Here is a 7,989-nt window from a genome sequence, read left to right as displayed (position 1 = left end):
GGATGGAATCAAAATTGCAGTTGCCCTGAGTGCTTGAAGGATGACAAGAATATTTATGTGGCTGGAGTGGAGTAAGAGCAAAAAGGCAAGGGCCTAGAACTTGGGCTTTAATTTGAAAGCCATGGTGAGCGGTTAGGGTTGCTGAGCAGGTGGGTAATGTGTTTTGATCTGGCTGCTGGGTGGTGTGGTAGCATGAGCGGGCATGGGTCACATGAGTACAGCCCAGGAAGCCAGCCAGGAGGCTGTTGCACTAACCTAGGTAAGAAGTAAAGCCCTCTGTTCTACACTGCCAACTTCCCATAGCCACTCTACCATTCTAGAAGACTCAAAACACAGACTGATGAGCTACTTGTGTGCTAGCTAGCAGTGACTTGGCTTGGGATCACTTCTGGGGGGCTTGAAAGTCCCATCAGCCGCACGTGTAGCTGTGTGCTCTGATTCACTGGGTCTTAACAGCACAGGTAGTTCACGCTATTGTTTGGGCCCAGATTTCTTCCCATGTTGTCGTAGCTGTTTCCGCCCCTGTTGTTCATTTGGTAGTTCATTCATTCATACAACGCCAAGCACATCTAAATATGTGGCAGGCATTGTCCTGGGTGCTGGAGATACACCAGTGAATGAGACAGAAAAGATCCTTATTCTCAAGAAACCTGTATGTACCTAGCGATGCTTCAGGTGATGCAGAGAGATACTGATATAAATATGTGAGAATATATATTTAAGGATTGGTCTTCCTTAAGTGAGGAAATTATTACAAATAACACCTGTTAAATAGATGTGAGTGAATAATTCCCATGTTTATTTTAATCCTGTTTCTCCAAAAGAGCGTAAAAGATTTTTGTATTAATGAAAGCTAACTATTTCTGAATTATGAAGAACACATAACATTTTTACACGTTGATTTAGTCCCCCCCCCCTTTTTTTTGCATTAATGTTGCAGCTATTTGGGACTTTAATAATTTATACCTTTCATATTCATTTATTTAATAATGAAATTGTCCCATTAGACTGTCAGTTCCATGATGAGGGGAAGCCATTTGTTTTTGGTCACCATTGTATTCCCAGCATGTAATCTAGTTCCTGGCATGTAGTAGGTGCTTACTAAATATTTGATGAGTGAGTGAGTGAATGAGTGAATTTGTTTAATTTGCCAAAGCAACTTTGAAGCCCACCTTTCCCATCATGCTACTTAGCAGAAAAGAAAGCAAACCATAAGGAAACCAAGATTTTAGAAATTAAGTGTACTCCATTTTACGGGTCTTGTCTGTGGCCATTTTGTTGATGTTGTTTTCCTGTTTATGTGGTGCTGGTTGAAGTTTTTAAATTTGTATTGACTACTCAGGCATAGCGAGAGTCTGGCACATTTACCATAATGTGTTTATAAAAAATGGACTGCAAATTATTTTAAATATTTCAACAAAATGCTTTAAGAGTATTTTCTGGTTTACTCTATATCTCATTTCCAGAGTGTTCAAGTCAGTTGAGGTATGTCTGTGCATGTGAAGTCCTTTGTTCTGTGTTAAAAGAACAACATCTAAAAAAAGTTGTTTCAAGCTTCAAAAAAACAAAAGTATTTGCCTATTTTTTCTTTATAAATTATTTTGAAAGACATGCATAGATGCTAAAATAACTTCTAACAGGAAAAAAAACGAGACTTATTGTTTATTGTTTTTTCTTAACCAGAAGTTTTGAAATTTATATCTTTTTAGTTATTTTCTAATTTTATAGTTTATTTTAAATATTCATGGCAAAAATACATTCATTAAAATTTTGGTTAGGGGGTGCCTGGGTGGCTCAGTGGGTTAAAGCCTCTGCCTTCGGCTCAGGTCATGATCCCAGGGTCCTGGGATCAAGCCCCACATTGGGCTCTCTGCTCCTCAGGGAGCCTGCTTCCTCCTCTCTGTCTGCTTCTCTGCCTAGTTGTGGTCTCTGTCAAATAAATAAATAAAATATTAAAAAAAAAAAAACAAAAACAAAACTTTGGTTACAAAAAACTTGATTTCGTGGGAAAGAGACTACTTTAGACTGTGGCATTGAGCCAGCATACAGAGAGCCAGCATATAGAGTAAATTGTTCATATCTCACTTTAACTAGGCCCTTAGAGTTTTTATGAAATATTTTTATGGTGCTCTCCCATTATCCTTCCTTTTAGATTCCTCGCTGACTTTTCCAATTTGTTCGTATTTTCCTTGAAGACTAATCAACTCTAGCCTATTTCCTTCTTAGCAGACATGGGTGGTTCTTTTGTGACCTGGTGATAGATGAGTAAGTGAGAGATAAAAAGGGGACTTTTAAGGGTGTCCTGTACACTTCTAGAGCTGCCCAGACACTCAAAGTGTCAGGGTTGGTGAAGGAGTCAGGATGGACAAAGAGGCCAGGAATCAGGCCTTTAGGAGGTGAGGGGAAGTTGACAGATGACCACAGAAAGAAGGAGGTTCAGGGTAGTATGGCCAGACCTAACAGGTTTTTTGACTGAGGGTGAGTTTTTCATATGCAAAGCAAAGTGTAATGATTTAGAAGTGGCTGCAGGGAGCTCAAAAATGCCAGAGGCTGAAAAGATGGGGAGTTTAGAACAGAACCTTGTTCTGGAGGGAACAGCAGAAAGGGTTGAGAAAGAAGAAAATCCCAAGGATGAGGAAGGAAATTAGGAACAATAAACGACTCAGAGTAATAGAGGATGGGAGAGTGGGGTTGGGAGGTAGACTAGTATTTTCAGGGATGAGGCATCATTGCACTGAGAGGCAAAGTGAAAGGTGATTGACTTCAGTTACCCCAGCCTTGCCTAGACCCGTCCAGCGGTGGAACCATCTAAGGGTTCTGACCATGACTTGGTTTGTCTCAGGAAGATAGAGTAGACAGCTGGGAGGTTTTGCAGTGAGCTGTGTCAGTGTCGAGAGTGACACACAGACTTCTGGCGGCAACAGGGGATGGGGAATGGTGTCACAGTCTCTTGTATCTGTCCCTCATGGGCAAAAACCACTGGACACACAATACCAAATTATCATCAGTTAAATGTTAACGCCACATAGGCTAATGCAGTATCTCTCAGGACTCAAGGCTTTCATTGTTCTTAAACATAAAGGGCTTGTTGGAGGCTAATCAAATCCCTCAGGACAAGTTTAAAGAAGAGAAGTGGGGAGTGGCTCTAACTGCATTAGTATTATTGAGTTTGACTTGAACTCCAAGAAGGAGGTTTAATAAATTGCCTGTGACATACATGTAATGAAAGGTCGAACCATCCTAGGAATGCGGACAGTCTTGCTCGAGCAGCTGCACCTTACATCTGAGGCTTCTTACAGGTCTTTTTGACACCAAGAGTGAAATGAGTCTTTATTTGTTTTGACTGTACTTCCCAAATCCACATTTTCACTAGTTCCCATTCTGTTTGTACAGTAACTTTGCAAAAGAAGATGGTATTCCCTTTTCCAGACCAGAAAATCAAGGCCTTTTTGATTACCATAGATTGAACATTTTCTCACATTTTTTAACTTTTTGACTTCTGTTTTTATAAATTGTTGATTTCCACACTTGGTATTTCCTTTTGTATAAGCTCTTTATGTGTTGAAGCTGTTAATAGTTTTTATGGGTTTTTTTTTAAACCTTTTCAGTTTTCTAATGCACAGAAACTTAATTTTATGCAGTCATAACTGTAGCTCTTCTAAAATGTAATTTTTTGTTCTTTTTATCTTAGACTTTGCCTAAGTTTTGTTCCTAATTTGTTGTCTTTTATTTGAAAAATGTCAGTTGTGATATCTTTGGAATTTATTAAATGTGCCTTGAGTATCTAAAGGTAAAATATTGCTGGCCAGGTCTTCTCAGTGTGTGTGATCGCTGAGCAACAGGAACCAGTTGTGGGGCAGGGCCTCCCTGGGCAGGCTGCTTTGTATGCAGCTGGGCTGCTTGGGGACTGCCTGCTTTGTGTCCTGGGCCTGCCACTTCCTGGCGCATGACTTTCCCTCTCTGATCCCATTCCCTCATTTGGAAGATGACAATAACATAGTCACAGAGTTGTTAAAAGATCACCTGCAACACTGCCTGTGAAGTCCTTACCTTTCAGTTTCAGTGGTGTGATGTCCAGTGCTGGGTATAAAGCAGTTCATGTTAGTGACTGGTTTTCGGTGATATTTTTTCATTTGTATAGTTACAGGGAACATTTCACAGAGTTACAAAATCTCACTTTTAGAGATTATCTGGATTGAATAGATCATTTGTGATACCGATGTTTCCTATACCTGACTGCAGATCCGAGTCCCCTGGAGGAACTTTGGAAAGTTCCAGGTTCCAGGCCTCACCTCTGACTGAATCCCTAGGATGCATGGCCCACAATTCTCGTGGATCACTTAATATTGTTGCTTTAAAAAGAAGATCCTCATTTGTCTTAACTGTATTTTCTCCAAGTTTAGTCATATGTTTTTGTGAAAGATAATCTGTTTCTTGTACATGACTGACAATACCAGACATTTGTATTTAGTTCTGATAGAATATTGGATATTTGTTTTCCATCTAGTTTTAATCAGGTTATTAATTTTGAAGTAATTTTCTAATATATTTTTATTTTTAGAACTTTTTGACAACTACATGCAGCAAGATGCCCATGAATTCTTAAATTACCTGCTAAATACAATTGCTGATATTTTACAAGAAGAAAGAAAGCAGGAGAAACAAAATGGCCTTTTACCTAACGGTAATATTGACAATGAGAACAACAACAGCACACCAGACCCAACGTGGGTTCACGAGATTTTTCAGCGAACACTGACAAATGAAACCAGATGTCTTACTTGTGAAACTGTAAGTATGTCATCAAATTTTGTATAGAGCAGATTTAATTCATTTTTATTAATACTTCCTAGAGATGGAGTGTGAGAGATGAACATGAAGGTGGTAATTTCTTAGGTGTAGCATAAATGAATTATCGAAGCTGTACTTGCTCTCATACTCGGTATGCTCTGTAGTAATGCTGCTTATAAACAGTGAATACCTGAGCTGACCGAAAAATACTTACTGCGGTTTGGACCGTAGTTCACCCTTGAACAACAGGGGCTTGAACTTCATGGGTCCACTTATTTGTAGATTTTATTTTTTATTTTTTTTGTATACGTATAGTATTGTAAATGTGAGGTTTTTAAAAATAATTTTCTTAACGACACTTTTTGTAGCTAACTTTATTATAAATACATACTATGATACATACACAAAGTGTGTGTTAATCAAGTTTTATGTTATCAATAAGGCTTCTGGTCAACCGAAGGCTCTTATAGTTAGCTTTTTGGAGACTCAGATGATTTTCCACAGTGGCAGCGTGGGTAGGAGGTTTTGGTACCTGTCACCCCCCCTCATTGCTCAGGGGTCAACTGTATTTGTTTTTATTTCTGTGTAAGAGGCCATAGAATCATGTTCTGGAAATTGTTCGTCTGTGTCTTACTTAAGTCCATAAGAAACTTACAGGTCAGGGAGGTACATTAATTTGTTTTCCCCTTTCCTGCAGTTATGTTTATTGTTGATTGTTGGAATAAAAACTAAAGCATACTGTGTACACTCAAGCAGGGGGAAATACCCACTGCTGGATATTTCGTAAAGCGGAGCAGTAGGGAAGAAGCTTGAAAATGGATTTTATGTGGGGTCAGATAGCCCAGTCCTTTCGTAGTATCATTACCTTCTTAAGACATTTACATTTTTAAAGAATATGTCCTTTTTAAAAAAAAATCTAACATTTCTCATAATGAGTTTATCTGATGTTTCCTTCTAACTGAGATGCAAGTATGCATTCTTGGCTGGAGTGATTCAGTTAACGTGTCTTTCTCAGGGTCTCACGTGTGGGCACACAATATCCGTCTGCCTCTCATTGGCAAAATTTTGATCTCTCATTCAAGGTGTTGTTCACTTTCTCTGGTTGATAATGTCTTATTTTTATGTCTTGGTAAAGGCAGTCTGTGGGGAGACACAAATATCTTGTTCATCAGAATCTCCCGCAACATTTAGCATCCACTCAGGTCCAGTCCTACTATGATGGTTCTACAACTAGTCTTTAATAGCACAGAAGAGTAGCATCATCCATTGGAAAAGAGAATTCACAAGCAAGAAAAATAAGACAGATGTTTTATGGATGTTTGGAAGAATAGCATGGTTACTTGTTTGTCTAAATCAGATAAACATACCTAGTATGTTGAGTGAGGCCAATAGGAAATTGTATTTTTTAATTAATGGACTTCAGAAAAATTGAGTAGAAAGTACAGAAAGTTCCCAACTCTCTCTCTCTCTTTCTTCCACTTTCCCCTATGATTCATGTCTGGTATTAATGAGGTACATTTGTTGCAGTTGATGGACCGATAATGATACATTATTATTATTATTATTTTAAGATTTTATTTATTTATTGGACAGAGAGCACAAGTAGGGGAAGCAGCGGGCAGAGGGAGAGGGAGAAGCAGGCTTTCCGCTGAGCAAGGGGCCAGATGTGGGGCTCGATCCATTCTGGGATCGTGACCTGTGCCGAAGGCAGATGCTTAACTGCTTAACTGACTGAGCCACCCAGGCGCCCCATGACACATTAACTAAAATCTGTAGTTCATATTTTGAGTTCAGTCTTGGTATTGCCTGTTCTGGGGTTCCATCTGTTTTGACAAATGTATAATGACACGTGTCTGTCATTAAAGTATCATACAGAGTAGTTTCACCCTTTGTTTCACAAATTCATCCCTCCTTCCTCTCCAAATCCCTGGCAACCCCTGATCATTTTACTGCCTCCATAGTTTTGACTTTTCCAGAATGTCGTATATTTGGAATCATAGAGAAGTAGCTTTGTAGCTCATTTCTTTTTTTCACTTAATTACATTTCATGATGTGGATATTCTGCAATTTATCCATTCACTTATTCACTTATCCATTCAGCTGCCTCCCAAGTTATGATGACTATTGCTTTGTCTGCTCTGGGCCTTGTGCTTCTCCATATAAACCGTAGAATCACACAATATTTAAAAACTAGCATTGTCCACAAGATAGTGTGCTGTGATTTCAAAGGGGATTGCCTTGACTCTGTAGATGAAGTTGGGAAAAACTGCGTCTTCACAGTCTTGAGTCCAACTGTCCATTTACATGGACTGTACATTTATCTACATCTTCTTTGATTTAGAAAGAAATCATCTTGTAGTTTTCATGTTGATCTTGTACATATTTTATTTTGTTATGTTTGTATAGATGAGTGGGGTTTTTTTGTTTGTTTGTTTTTGGCTCTAATGTAAGTAATATTGTAGTTTCTTTCTCTCTCTCTCTCTCTCTCAAAGCAAATGGTGACTGTTTTGGTTCCACCATGAATTAAAAGATAGGGTCTTTAAATAGAACCATGACCTATACCGATTAATGATCTATTGACTGTTGATTATGCATTGATCTGTTTAACTATAATCAGGCATTTGGAAAATTATAGTTGTCAGTAGTATAATTTTAGTTAATGAAGGACACAGTAGTAATAAAGAAAATTCTTTTGTGGAAATACATTTTTATTGGTGACCCTCTCTCACATCAAGTGAAAGAGGTATAATTGAGTGTTTAAATATATTAACATGCTGTGAAGATGTTTTTGGGTTAGAGTAAGGATTATTGCTCACTGCTGCAGCCATTAGTTAATTGTAGTAAGAGTTTGGGCAATGTTTGATGGCAGGAATTGGTCGTCTCAGTACTCATATTTATTCTATCTAACCAACTCCATTTGTTTTTTAACACAAGTTTTGTAGATCTTATAAAGAAGAATTTTATTAAGCTGAGCTCTAAGTAAATATATTGTCCAATTATTAGAGCAGTGGTTTGGTTGGAATAATAGGTACAATCAGAGAACTTGACAGATGCTTTTGATGTTTGATATGATGGAGTTTGGTCTGTGTTAGAAGATATGTATAACTCATCCTCTTCGATAAAACAGAAAATAGTTAAATTTGTTTAGCGTGTTGAGAAATGCAGTAATAGGTGAAGCTGGCAAAGTAGATTTGGGAG

This window comes from Mustela nivalis (assembly GCF_964662115.1).
Source record: "Mustela nivalis genome assembly, contig: HAP1_SCAFFOLD_1169, whole genome shotgun sequence".
Lineage (NCBI taxonomy): Eukaryota > Metazoa > Chordata > Mammalia > Carnivora > Mustelidae > Mustela > Mustela nivalis.
This window is presented reverse-complemented; position numbering follows the sequence as displayed.